Genomic DNA, 15,932 nt, shown 5'->3' with positions numbered 1-15,932 from the left:
GGCCAGTATTATTTCCCTCACACTCTGTGGCAGTCTTTGGTGAACAAGAATGTATTTGTCATCTCAGATGTGTGTAACATTCAGAGGTGTGGCCATAGACTTCTCCCAGGAGGAATGGGGCTGATTAGACCCTGCCCCCAGTTTTTTATATAGGAATGTAATGATGGAGAACTATGGGACTCTGGCCTAAGGAGTTTACCAATCCTCCAAATTCAGAATCTGAATTTAGGTATCTGCCTTCTCCATAGGAAGTATCAGGGGGTGGGCTGTAAGTTGCCTGGCTGAATTTGTACTCCATGTTCTTGAGGGAATGTTTTAAAATTGGCCCAAGTAGGAAATGGCATGAATTCTTCTGCTTTGGTTCTTCTTGTAATAGCTTCTCTTCCCTAGGGTCTAGGAAAACCATAATATTTTGAATTATCTATTTTCTCCTAGTAAGCAGGACTTTTATTTCTAAAGCAAATGTGACCGACCTCCTTAATGGAGCAAGGGAGAGTGAAGAATGATGGAGAAAAAAGTGGGAAGAGGCCTATGATCAGGTGAGTGAGGGTCACTCAGGAAAGGGAGTGCCTTTGCAGGTAGCTCACCAAATATGTTGCTTGAATCATTTTTATCAAAAATAAGAAATTTCCCCTAAAATTTACTTCATGCAACATCATTCTGAACTATGTAACTCACCCAAAAAGTCCTCTTGTTCATTTGTGGTAAAATATTTCACAAAATAAGAACTATACTATTATTTTTAGTTTAACTAAAATACAGATAATGTATTTAAATACATTAAATTAAAATGCAGTTAATCCTAGGCTATACAGTAAAAGATATGTCAAAACACTGTTGCCACTGAAAAAACAAAGTGAATAGTTTGTGGATACTTTCATTTATACAGTATGCTTTCTTTGTCATAGCAAGTCAGTGCTGGCAAGGTTCATAGTTGCTTTCAGTCAATTTTAGCACACAAGTGTGTGTTATATCTTTCTGTATTTAACATTTATAAGCTGTGGCACTTTTCAGAGGCAGCAGAAGACCAAAAGAAAAACTTCCTGTTTTTCAAGATGAAATTCAGTAGCAATAGCCAGCCAGACACATTAAGGTATAAAAGCAAACAGTGGGAATAAAGCATATGATGTACTTTAAATTACTTGTATAATACATTATTTCAGTTCCAATTTGTTTGGCAAAGAGATAATGGCGATACATAGTGTGACCATCTCAATACATGTGAAGGGGTAAACATCCAATTTGAACATTTTGATATAAGAGTCTATAATATAATAAACTTATAATAAACTTATAAGGAGTTTGTATTACAGACACACAATTGTCTTAGGTTTGCATATTCAAGTTGTGAAAAGTTTGTGTGAAACATAGGAAGGAAACCATGATAGCTCTGAAACAGTTATAATATTTTTATTACTCTGTTGTCATGATTATCTAATTATCCATACTAAAACAGAAGGGAGAAGGGAAAAAAGATGAGTGTAAGACATAGACATTTAGGACAAACTCAAAAGTTCTAATGTGTGTAGTTAGTCTTTTAAGAAGAGGATGACAAAAGAAATATTTGAGGAGTTAGTGAAGAACCTTGCAAAGAGATGCAAGATATCAGCCCTCAGGTTCAGAAAGCTCAGCAAGTTCCAAGCAGGCTAAAGAGGGACATCACCACAACTACGCACATTGTAACAAAAGATAAAGCCTGGTTATCAGAAGCTGGTACAGAGTAGGGGAGACACTACTTTCACAGCAGCAACAGGAAGACTGAAAGTTTCCATCTCAAATGAAACGATGGAAGTCAGAAGATAATGAAACAACACCTTTAAAGTGCTGACAAGGAAAAAAAAATTCGACCAATCTAGATTTCTATACCAAGCTAAAAGTCCTTTAGAGATAAAGCAGAAATAAAGATGTTTCAGATAAACAAAAACGGAGGGAACTTGTATAGCATGCCTGTGCTAAAAGAAACATTAAAGATGAGTTCTTCAGGCAGTATGAACTGGTCCTAGATGGAAACCTGGCAGTGCAGAAGGCAGTAAAGAACACAAGGGGTAAATATAACTCAAGTATTGGGAAACTAAGGCCCATGGGCTATATCAGGGCCTGTAAGCTAAGAATGGTTTTCACATTTTAAATGGCTGTTAAAAAGATGACTCCGCAAGAAATATAAATGAATATTGTCAACACAACAATTATAATATCAGCTGGAGTTTAAAATATACATGAAACTAAAGAAGCATGACAGTAACGCTTGATAGGAGGGGATGAATGGAGTTGAGTGTAAGAGTCTAGTAGCATCACTGAAGTACTCATTTGGTTCTCTCGATCTAGGGGCCGACTAAATAGGTGTATTCTATTTAGGGAAATTCATTAAGCTGTACACGTTTCTCTATTATGCTTCAATAAAAGTTTTTACAAGTTTCCCAAAAGATTATTACACTTCAACATTAAAACAAGTTACTATAAATGCAGAAGGATAAGGAGATGGAGCAACAGGTACATTCAGTACTAGTGATGTAAATATTAGTTATTGCAAGAACAATCAGAATTCTATATATTCTTAGAAAGCAACAACTGGTGCCTCAGGGAACTTAAAATAAGATACCCACATAGAGTTAAGGCTGGGTCAAGTTTTGTTACTGAGAAAATGACCCCGAAGAACTTTCTATTGAATATTATACAATGTGTCTTAGGACAGGAAACTTTGTTAAATCCTTCTGAAGAGATGAAAGAAATTTCAAAGCACGAGAGGCAGCAAACCTTGCAGACTGGGTGTGAATGACTTGGAAGAAAGAGGTAACACTTTCAAAAAGTCTGCCTTTAAAGGCTGGGAGAGAGAAAAGGTAGTAAAGAAAAGGGTAAACAAATTATCTGATATTTTAAAAAAAATTTTAAGAAATTAATTTTAAGAAAAGTATTTTTTTAAGTATTAAGAAATTCTGCATCACCAATACTCTCAATACCACAGAGAACAATATGTAGAAAAATGGAAATTGATCAGAAAATAGAAATTTCAGATTCAATGTGAAACTTTGCTGACAGGTGAAAAATATAATTTTATCTGTTTGCTATGCCTTAAATTACAGGTGAGTTTATGTCGTGACATTTATTAGTCTGTGAACTTCCTGTTCATGTTAAGTAAATATTTTATTTGTTGTCTTAAAAGAACTCTGTATGCTACGGAAATGACAGTTTTCTGTAATCCAAATTTCATACATGAACTGCTACAGTAGCCTCCTAAACTGGTCTCCCAAGATTTTTCTATACAATAGTCAGTGTAATTTTAAAAAATAATTTTAATCTCTTATGAAAGATTCTTAAAGAGCTTTTATTTATTTATTTTTTTTTTGTGGTATGCGGGCCTCTCACTGTTGTGGCCTCCCCCGTTGCGGAGCACAGGCTCCGGACGCGCAGGCTCCGGACGCGCAGGCTCAGCGGCCATGGCTCACGGGCCCAGCCGCTCCGCGGCATATGGGATCCTCCCAGACCGGGGCACGAACCCGTATCCCCTGCATCGGCAGGCGGACTCTCAACCACTTGCGCCACCAGGGAGGCCCTCTTAAAGAGCTTTTAATGGCTCTTCAAATAAAATATAAACTCGTGCTGGAGCCGGTAAGGTGTCTTCTAAATCCGGCCTACTCTCCAGCCTGGTTTCATATATGCTTCTCTTTACCACTTTGCCTGCCCACATTCCAGCCACTGGCCTAGGACTTTTTTTTTTTAAACAAACATGTCAAGGTCTCAATGAGGATTTTTGTTCTTGCTGTTCTACTTACAAAGCTCTCTGTCCCTCCACCTCTCCAGTCCTCTGTGGATGACTCCTTTCCTTCAGATTTCAGCTTGAATGTCACCTTCTCATGGAGGCCTTTCCTGACTGCCTTATCGAACATATGTTCCTCTAATCATAGCACCTTATTTGTTTCCCTCATATTTTGAATTTTGCCTAGAGGTCAATTTAGATGAAGTCTAAAAAGAGCCCAGGCCCTTTAGCAACATTTTCAAAAAGTGCCTTTAAAAAGCTGTAGATAAAAAAAAGATTAAAAGAAAAAAAAGCTGGGCTTCCCTGGTGGCGCAGTGGTTGAGAGTCCGCCTGCCGATGCAGGGGACACGGGTTCGTGCCCTGGTCCGGGAGGATCCCACGTGCCGCGGAGCGGCTGGGCCCGTGAGCCATGGCCATTGAGCCTGCGCGTCCGGAGCCTGTGCTCCGCAATGGGGAGAGGCCACAACAGTGAGAGGCCCGCGTACCGCAAAAAAAAAAAAAAAAAAAAAAGAAAAAAAAGCTGTAGATAGAAAAGTTGGCTTAAAAAGTGTAAAAAAAAATTCTGATTTTTAAAAATGGCTAGAATCTATATATCCAACAATAGCCTGAGCACATCTATATACAATTTTGAAGATATTAAAATCATGCTTTTGAAAATTATTTAAGTAGTTCATGATGGAATTGTTTACTATTTAAAAAAATAGACAGCTTAGCTGTATTTACTATATAAACTGGAAAATTTAACAACAAGTAAAAAAAAATTACGACTCAGAAATGACCACTGATAACGTTTTGGTATATAATCTTCCAGGATATTTCAATGCACACACATACACACATATTTACATTATATATTTTAATAAAAACATGGTTATACTCTGATATTTTATAATTGTATTTAAAAATCACAGTACAGTAAGTCCCCTACATACAAATGAGTTCCATTCTGAGAGCACGTTTGTAAGTCCAATTTGTTCGTTAAGTCCAACAAAGTTAGCCTAGGTACCCAACTAACACAATTGTCTATATAGTACTGTACTGTAATACTTTTCACACAAATACATAAAAAACAAACACAAAAAGTAGAAGTTTCTAATATTATAGTACAGTACCCTGAAAAATACAGTAGTACAAGCTACATCACCGCAGCTTTTATGCTTGCTTCAAGACATCCTGGGCTTGAAATAAAGACACTGTTACTGTATTCTATACACTACTGTACAGTAAAGTACACAAAAGCATAACCACTTGTAGAGAATGCATGCACATGACAATGTACACCAGCACATGAACTAACGTGATTGGACATGCGAACGTAGGTTCGCATCTTTGAAAGTTCGCAACTGGAAGGTTCGAACCTTACTGTATATTAGATACATCCCCATTTGTCAATAAATACATAATAACATTTTAATGACCACATTACATTCCATTTTATGGTCATAATTTTTAAAAACCAATTAGCTAGCTAGAGGGCCCTGGCAGTGAAGCCGCAGCTGCACGACTCCCGCTCGCCTCTGGAGCCTCCAGGGGTCCAGGCCGAGAGCTTTGATTCCACTTCAGGCTGAATTAGAATATCTGAGATCTTAAGAACCACAAGATAGAAGGAGCTCGGATCCCTGAGTTCCATGTAAAGAAAGTCAACCACTGAGCAAAAACACATGCATGGACTGATACATTGTGATATATGATACCAACTAGCATTTACTTAGCAGGTTATGTCACAAACCTTGGAATGAAAGATTCTCATAAAAAAAGAGAAAAGAATTTGTGTATATCAGAAATGTCGGAAGAAGTAGAGCTCAGACTTCCGGGGAAGATGGCGGAAGAGTAAGACGCGGAGATCACCTTCTTCCCCACAGTTATACCAGAAATACAGCTACACGTGGAACAACTCCTACAGAACACCTACTGAATGCTGGCAGAAGACCTCAGACCTCCCAAAAGGCAAGAAACTCCCCACGTACCTGGGTAGGGCAAAGCGGAGAGATTCCCGCACAGAGGATTGGTGCCGGCTGGTGCTCACCAGCCCTAGAGGCTTGTCTGCTCGCCCGCCGGGGCGGGCGGCGCTGGGAGTTGAGGTCGGAGCGTGGGGAGAGGACTGGGGCTGGCGGCATGAACACAGCCTGAAGGGGCTAATGATCCACAGCTAGCCGGGAGAGAGTCCGGGAAAAAGTCTGGACCTGCCGAAGAGGCAAGAGACTTTTTCTTCCCTCTTTGTTTCCTGGTGCGCGGGGAGAGGGGATTAAGAGTGCTGCTTAAAGGAGCTCCAGAGACGGGCGCGAGCCACGGCTGAAAGCACGGACCCCAGAGTTGGGGCTGCTGCTGCCGCCAGGAGGCCTGAGTGCGAGCACAGGTCACTGTCCACGCCCCGCTTCCGGGGAGCCTGTGCAGCCCATCACTGCTGGGGTCCCGGGATCCAGGGACGGCTTCCCTGGAAGAACGCACGGTGCGCCTCGGGCTGGTGCAACGTCACGCCGGCCTCTGCCACTGCAGGCTTGCCCCGCACTCCGTGCCCCCCCCCCGGTCTGAGTGAGCCAGAGTCCCCGAAGCGGCTACTCCTTTAACCCTGTCCTGTCTGAGCGAAGAACAGACTCCCTCCAGTGACCTACATGGATAGACGGGGCCAAATCCAAAGCTGAGACCTGGGAGCTGTGAGAACAGAGAAGAGAAAGGGAAATCTCTCCCAGCAGCCTCAGAAGCAGCGGATTAAAGCTCCACAATCAACTTGATGTACCCTGCATCTGTGGAGTACATGAATAGACAACAAATCATCCCAAATTGAGGAGCCAGGAGGTGGGAAAGCCAACTTCAGGACACTGGTCCACAAGAGACCTCCCAGCTCCACATAATATCAAACGGCGAAAAATTTCCAGAGATCTCCATCTCAACACCAGCATCCAGCTTCACTCAATGACTAGCAAGCTACAGTGCTGGACACCCTATGCCAAACAACTAGCAAGACAGGAACACAATGCCATCCATTAGCAGAGAGGCTGCCTAAAATCATAAAAAGTCCACAGACATCCCAAAACACACCACCAGACGTGGACCTGCCCACCATTAAGACAAGATCCAGCCTCATCCACCAGAACACAGGCACTAGTCCCCTCCACCAGGAAGCCTACACAACCCACTGAACCAACCTTAGCCACTGGGGACAGACACCAAAAACAACGGGAACTACGAACCTGCAGCCTACAAAAAGGAGACTCCAAACACAGTAAGATAAGCAAAATGAGAAGACAGAAAAACACACAGCAGGAGAAGGAGCAAGATAAAAACCCACCAGACCTAACAAATGAAGAGGTAATAGGCAGTATACCTGAAAAAGAATTCAGAATAATGATAGTAAACATGATTCAAAAACTTGGAAATAGAATAGACGAAATGCAAGAAACAGTTAAGAAGGACCTAGAAGAAATAAAGAGGAATCAAGCAATGATTAAAAACACAATAAATGAAATGAAAAATACTCTACATGGGATCAATAGCAGAATAACTGAGGCAGAAGAACGGATAAGTGAGGTGGAAGATAAAATAGTGGAAATAACTACTGCAGAGCAGAAGAAAGAAAAAAGAATGAAAAGAACTGAGGACAGTCTCAGAGACCTCTGGGACAACATTAAACGCACCAACATTCGAATTATAGGGGTTCCAGAAGAAGAAGAGAAAAAGAAAGGGACTGAGAAAATATTTGAAGAGATTATAGTTGAAAACTTCCCTAATATGGGAAAGGAAATAGTCAAGTCCAGGAGGCACAGAGAGTCCCATACAGGATAAATCCAAGGAGAAATACGCCAAGACATATTAATCAAACTGTCAAAAATTAAATGCAAAGAAAACATATTAAAAGCAGCAAAGGAAAAACAACAAATAACACACAAGGGAATCCCCATAAGGTTAACAGCTGATCTTTCAGCAGAAACTCTGCAAGCCAGAAGGGACTGGCAGGACATATTTAAAGTGATGAAGGAGGAAAACCTGCAACCAAGATTACTCTACCCAGCAAGGACCTCATTCAGATTTGATGGAGAAATTAAAACCTTTACAGACAAGCAAAAGCTGAGAGAGTTCAGCACCACCAAACCAGCTTTACAACAAATGCTAAAGGAACTTCTCTAGGCAAGAAACACAACAGAAGGAAAAGACCTACAATAACAAACCCAAAACAATTAAGAAAATGGGAATAGGAACATAAATATCGATAATTACCTTAAATGTAAATGGACTAAATGCTCCCACCAAAAGACACAGATTGGCTGAATGGATACAAAAATAAGACCCATATATATGCTGTCTACAAGAGACCCACTTCAGACCTAGAGACACATACAGACTGAAAGTAAAGGGATGGAAAAAGATATTCCATGCAAATGGAAACCAAAAGAAAGCTGGAGTAGCAATTCTCATATCAGACAAAATAGACTTTAAAATAAAGACTACTAGAAGAGACAAAGAAGGACACTACATAATGATCAAGGGATCGATCCAAGAAGAAGATATAACAATTGTAAATATTTATGCACCCAACATAGGAGCACCTCAATACATAAGGCAAATACTATCAGCCATAAAAGGGGAAATCGACAGTAACACACTCATAGTAGGGGACTTCAACACCCCACTTTCACCAATGGACAGATCATCCAAAATGAAAATAAATAAGGAAACACAAGCTTTAAATGATACATTAAACAAGATGGACTTAATTGATATTTATAGGACATTCCATCCAAAAACAACAGAATACACATTTTTCTCAAGTGCTCATGGAACATTCTCCAGGATAGATCATATCTTGGGTCACAAATCAAGCCTTGGTAAATTTAAGAAAATTGAAATTGTATCAAGTATCTTTTCTGACCACAATGCTATAAGACTAGATATCAGTTACAGGAAAAGATCTGTAAAAAATACAAACACATGGAGGCTAAACAATACACTACTTAATAACGAAGTGATCACTGAAGAAATCAAACAGGAAATTAAAAAATACCTAGAAACAAATGACAATGGAGACACGACGACCCAAAACCTATGGGATGCAGCAAAAGCAGTTCTAAGAGGGAAGTTTATAGCAATACAATCCCACCTTAAGAAACAGGAAACATCTCGAATAAACAACCTAACCTTGCACCTAAAGCAATCAGAGAAAGAAGGACAAAAACCCCCCAAAGTTAGCAGAAGGAAAGAAATCATAAAGATCAGATCAGAAATAAATGAAAAAGAAATGAAGGAAACGATAGCAAAGATCAATAAAACTAAAAGTTGTTTCTTTGAGAAGATAAAATTGATAAACCATTAGCCAGACTCATCAAGAAAAAAAGGGAGAAGACTCAAATCAATAGAATTAGAAATGAAAAAGGAGAAGTCACAACTGACACTGCAGAAATACAAAAGATCATGAGAGATTACTACAAGCAACTCTATGCCAATAAAATGGACAACCTGGAAGAAATGGACAAATTCTTAGAAATGCACAACCTGCCAAGACTGAATCAGGAAGAAATAGAAAATATGAACAGACCAATCACAAGCACTGAAATGGAAACTGTGATAAAAAATCTTCCAACAAACAAAAGCCCAGGACCAGATGGCTTCACAGGCGAATTCTATCAAACATTTAGAGAAGAGCTAACACCTATCCTTCTCAAACTCTTCCACAATATAGAAGAGGGAGGAACACTCCCAAACTCATTCTATGAGGCCACCATCACCTTGATACCAAAACCAGGCAAGGATGTCACAAAGAAAGAAAACTACAGGCCAATATAACTGATGAACATAGATGCAAAAATCCTCAACAAAATACTAGCAACCAGAATCCAACAGCACATTAAAAGGATCATACACCACGATCAAGTGGGGTTTATTCCAGGAATGCAAGGATTCTTCAATATACGCAAATCAATCAACGTGATACACCATATTAACAAATTGAAGGAGAAAAACCATATGATCATCTCAATAGATGCAGAGAAAGCTTTTGACAAAATTCAACACCCATTTATGATAAAAACCCTGCAGAAAGTAGGCATAGAGGGAACTTTCCTCAACATAATAAAGGCCATATATGACAAACTCACAGCCAACATCGTCCTCAATGGTGAAAAACTGAAACCATTTCCACTAAGATCAGGAACAAGACAAGGTTGCCCACTCTCACCACTCTTATTCAACATGGTTTTGGAAGTTTTAGCCACAGCAATCAGAGAAGAAAAGGAAATAAAAGGAATCCAAATCGGAAAAGAAGAAGTAAAGCTGTCACTGTTTTCAGATGACAGGATACTATACATAGAGAATCCTAAAGATGCTACCAGGAAACTACTAGAGCTAATCAATGAATTTGGTAAAGTAGCAGGATACAAAATTAATGCACAGAAATCTCTGGCATTCCTATATACTAATGATGAAAAATCTGAAAGTGAAATCAAGAAAACACTCCCATTTACCATTGCAACAAAAAGAATAAAATGTCTAGGAATAAACCTACCTAAGGAGACAAAAGACCTGTATGCAGAAAACTATAAGACACTGATGAAAGAAATTAAAGATGATACAAATAGATGGGAGAGATATACCATGTTCTTGGATTGGAAGAATCAACATTGCGAAAATGACTCTACTACCCAAAGCAATCTACAGATTCAATGCAATCCCTATCAAACTACCACTGGCATTCTTCACAGAACTAGAACAAAAAATTTCACAATTTGTGTTGAAGCACAAAAGACCCCGAATAGCCAAAGAAATCTTGAGAACGAAAAATGGAGCTGGAGGAATCAGGCTCCCTGACTTCAGACTATACTACAAAGCTATAGTAATCAAGACAGTATGGTACTGGCACAAAAACAGAAATATAGGTCAATGGAACAGGATAGAAAGCCCAGAGATAAACCCACGCACATATGGTCACCTTATCTTTGATAAAGGAGGCAGGAATGTACAGTGGAGAAAGGACAGTCTCTTCAATAAGTGGTGCTGGGAAAACTGGACAGGGACATGTAAAAGTAGGAGATTAGATCACTCCCTAACACCATACACAAAAATAAGCTCAAAATGGATTAAAGACCTAAATGTAAGGCCAGACACTATCAAACTCTTAGAGGAAAACATAGGCAGAACATTCTATGACATAAATCACAGCAAGATCCTTTTGGACCCACCTCCTAGAGAAATGGAAATAAAGACAAAAATAAACACATGGAACCTAATGAAACTTAAAAGCTTTTGCACAGCAAAGGAACCCATAAACAAGACGAAAAGACAACCCTCAGAATGGGAGAAAATATTTGCAAATGAAGCAACGGACAAATCTCCAAAATTTATAAGCAGCTCATGCAGCTCAATAACAAAAAAACAAACAACCCAATCCAAAAATGGGCAGAAGACCTAAATAGACATTTCTCCACAGAAGATATACAGACTGCCAACAAACACATGAAAGGATGCTCAACATCTTTAATCATTAGAGAAATGCAAATCAAAATTACAATGAGATATCATCTCACAGCAGTCAGAATGGCCATCATTAAAAAATCTAGAAACAATAAATGCTGGAGAGGGTGTGGAAAAAAGGGAACACTCTTGCACTGCTGGTGGGAATGTGAATTGGTACAGCCACTATGGAGAACTGTATGGAGGTTCCTTAAAAAACTACCAATAGAACTACCATATGACCCAGCAATCCCACTACTGGGCATATACCCTGAGAAAACCATAATTCAAAAAGAGTCATGTACCAAAATGTTCATAGCAGCCCTATTTACGATAGCCCGGAGATGGAAACAACCTAAGTGTCCATCATTGGGTAAATGGATAAAGAAGATGTGGCACATATATACAATGGAATATTACTCAGCCATGAAAAGAAATGAAACTGAGCTATTTGTAATGAGGTGGATAGACCTAGAGTCTGTCATACAGAGTGAAGTAAGTCAGAAAGAGAAAGACAAATACCGTATGCTAACACATATATATGGAATTTAAGAAGAAAAAATGTCATGAAGAACCTAGGGTTAAGACAGGAATAAAGACACAGACCTATTAGAGAATGGACTTGAGGATATGGGGAGGGGGAAGGGTAAGCTGTGACAAAGCGAAAGAGAGGCATGGACATATATACACTACCAAACGTAAGGTAGATAGTTAGTGGGAAGCAGCCGCATAGCACAGGGAGATCAGCTCGGTGCTTTGTGATCGCCTGGAGGGGTGGGATAGGGAGGGTGGGAGGGAGACGCAAGAGGGAGGGGATATGCAAACATATGTATATGTATAACTGATTCATTATGTTATAAAGCAGAAACTAACACACCATTGTTAAGCAATTATACTCCAATAAAGATGTAAAAAAAAACCCAATTAGCTATTACTGGGAATTTAGGAATTTTAGTTTTTCACTAGAGTATGAAACTCAGATGACTATTGTTACTTATACATGTTTGAATGAAGGGTTGTTTTATAAAAGCTAAGAAAAAATTGCTAGGTTAAAGGTTTAGAATATTCTCGCTTTGGACACATACTGCTTACCTGTCCCCTAGAAAGGTTGTGTGAATTTATATTTCCATCAGTAGCCTAAAGAACATGGCACCCTCACCAGTAGTGGGTCATTTCACTCCTTTTAATGTAATACACACTGTAGCAGCATATGAACAGTGGCCAAACAAGCTATATGAACTTGAGGGTGGTAGAGGCAGGGCAGGGTATATGAATAATTAAACCTCACTTCTCTTAACAGTCTTAGTTTCTGTGTGCCTGTCAACTGTTAGAATATCTTGCTATGCTGAGAGTGACTCCAGTGCTTAGAAAAAAGAAATTTTGATTTTATGCGATTTTTGCCTTATACAACCATTTGAAACCCAATTCTTATTTTAAGTTCAGCCTCCACTGAAATACTAAGTAAACAAAGAAAAGGCACAAAAGTTTGGAAAAAACCATACATGTTTCAATAAGTACCTATTATGGACCAAGTACTAGGAATAAAACAATGAACAATTTAGAGTTCCCACCTTACCAAAGCTTAAAGTTTAGAAGGCAAGACACATAATTAACCAGGCAATACTGTGAAGGTGTGAAAAGCATGTTAAAGCAGATGTAGGATACAATACCTAGAGGATGAACAGGCCAGGTTAAGGTCCAGAGAGAGTGAAGAGATGGAGCAGCAAGGGCTGTGGCCTGAAAAGACAGGTAAGAGTTTAGCATGAAGGGTCTTCTAGAACATTTAAGGTAAAAGGAGGGAAGTCCAGTTGAGGATTTAAAAGTGAGATGTAATATAACCAGATTAGTACTTGAGACGAATCCCTGGAAGCAGTATGGAGAACAGATGAAAGGAAAGCAAAATATATTAACAATATTGCTCATGCAGTGTTGGTTGTTATTATGAAACATCTGGAGGGGAAAATGGATTAAATGTACATTATAGTCCATCCCCATAATCAAATACTAAACTATTTCAATGAAAGAATGAAACAGAATGACATATACTGACATAGAAAGATATGATTAAAAAAAGATGGAGGACTTCCCTGGTGGCGCAGTGGTTGGGAGTGCGCCTGCCGATGCAGGGGACATGGGTTCGTGCCCCGGTCCGGGAAGATCCCACGTGCCATGGAGCGGCTGGGCCCGTGGGCCATGGCCGCTGAGCCTGCGCATCTGGAGCCTGTGCTCTGCAACGGGAGAGGCCACAACAGTGAGAGGCCTGCGTACCGCAAAAAAAAAAAAAAAAAAAAAGATGGAATGAAAGTTATGACTCAATTTCTGTACAAAGAAATCTATATTTGTACATGGAATATACAGAAAGTGCACTCATCCACAGTATTAAATTTCTAAGGCAGGAGGATCTGTGAAGGAGGAGGACTTTCTCTTGTGTAGGGCTGATGTTTTTTACATTTTTTCTCAAGCATGTATTACTTTTATAATAAAAAAACACCAAGAGTAATAAATAATAAAAAAAATAATAGAAGGATACTGGGCTAGCTGCACAGGAAACATAGTGGAACAAAGTAAGGTCTGAGTCAGAGAAACCCATCACAAGGCTGCTGCAGTAAAATCCAGGTGAGACTGCCTGAGCCCACAGCTGCTGGTGTGCCAAGTCACTGGTGAGCCAAAACTCGTGCATAAATGCCAGCGCCCAACCAAGCAGAGCACGCCCCCTTCCTGAATGCCTCTCAAGATGATCTCCTCGCGCAAACACCACATGCATTTGGGATCCTTCTCTAACTGCTGCTTGCTACTGCTATGCACTGGAGGGCCGCAAACACCTAATGAACACGGGACTATTTGGTGCCATAGCATGACTGCAGATGCTCCTTTCCAAGCTACGTGTGAATCTTACTAGACTAGGAATCTATCATCTTAGAACCTGATGGGATTTAATCTAGGCTCCCTCTAACTGTTGCTTTCCCTGGTCACAGCCTAGTGTCAGCCCACCTTCAGCTCTGATCTTATGTTCTCAGTACTGCCATCATAACGATGTTCTGTATTCCTCATGCCCCAGCCAGAAACCCCAAATTCCTACCCTTGTGGAAACTGTGTCCATGGTGCCCTCTGAGATTTCCCTGAGTGACAAAATCCTTTATGTCCTCAACAACTTCCCTAAAAGTTCCCGTCATTTCTTGGCACTAACTTAAACTTGGCTACCCCTGGAAAAAACCTACTCGACAACAGTCACATCAAAGAAGGGCTGTCTATTGGCATGCACTCCATATCTATAGGTTGGCGTGTAGGATCAAGGTACCCCTTGCTCACCAATATTACTTCTAACCAAGTGCAGCCTCTTGTAAAAACAAACAAACAAAAACTTTCTTTGAGGCTCATACCAGCTAGTTTTGACTTTCCAACTCTCTTCTTCGTTGCTATCTTCTATTCAACTGGATTCTCCTTCTTATTCACTTAGACTTTGCTGTTTGCTTTGCTGTCTTCACAGGAGGCCCTACCGGTAACCTGGGGGGACTTTCACATGCACAGTCTTCTCCAGTAAACCTCTGGCCAGTCTTTCATCCACCTTACTCTTGGCAGATAAGCTTAGCATGAAACCTACAGTCTCATGTCTATATTCTGTTGGCCAAGAACAGGGGGGATGACTCATCTTGGCCATGGAGCCTACCTGGGATAAAGAGTTTTGTAACTGGACACACTGCTACTCTAAGCAAAACTGAGGTACTGTTAGTAAAGGAGAAGGAGGAAAGATGTATTCGGTGAGCAACTAGCAGTATCTGCCACACTGGGCCAGAAAGCAGCTCTTCAGAAACCAAATGGGGCTTCCCTGGTGGCTCAGTGGTTAAGAATCCGCCTGCCAATGCAGGGGACATGGGTTTGAGCCCTGGTCCGGGAAGATCCCACATGCCGTGGAGCAACTAAGCCCATGTGTCACAACTACTGAGCCTGCACTCTAGAGCCTGTGAGCCACAACTACTGAAGCCCACACGCCTAGAGCCTGTGCTCCGCAACAAGAGAAGCCACCGCAATGAGAAGCCCGCGCACTGCAACGTAGAGTGGCCCCTGCTTGCCACAACTAGAGAAAGCCCGTGCGCAGCAGAAGACCCAACGCAGCCAAAAATAAATAAATAAATAATTTATATTAAAAGAAAAGAAACCAAACAAGCAGTATTGTATAGCTCAGATACTCTTAGCTCAAGTAACTTAGATATAAGTAAATAAAGAGGTCATTAAAACCAACCCACACAGTCCTCCTTTCCTTCTGAGAGAAGGTGGAAGTATCCCTTCTTGCAACAAACATCAGTCCTTCTATTTGTGCTCCAGATACCTCCATCCCCTTCTCAGGAACTTTATGGTACTGACTGTCCCTCTTCTTACGCCTGCACATTTAATCTCTCCATACTGGATACATCACATTAGGATTTAAACATGTTTCAGTTTTTCATTATTTAAAACATATTTTCCCTTGACCAAATCTCTCTCCAGCTACTTCCCCATCTTTCTCCTACTATTCAAGCTTGTCTATATTCACTCTTTACTTCCTCCCCCTTTATTATGAAACTCATCCTAACCTACCACCAATCCTCAACATACCATTATCTCCACCTAAGGTCAACAATAACCTTCACATTGCCATATGTTTGCTTTTGAAGACTTCGTCTAATTTGACCTCATAGTAGCATTTAAAACAACAGATTTTACCTTCCTTCTTCAAACACTAGTTTGTCTTGGTTTACTA

Source organism: Mesoplodon densirostris, chromosome 15 (assembly GCF_025265405.1).
Source record: "Mesoplodon densirostris isolate mMesDen1 chromosome 15, mMesDen1 primary haplotype, whole genome shotgun sequence".
NCBI lineage: Eukaryota > Metazoa > Chordata > Mammalia > Artiodactyla > Ziphiidae > Mesoplodon > Mesoplodon densirostris.
This window is presented reverse-complemented; position numbering follows the sequence as displayed.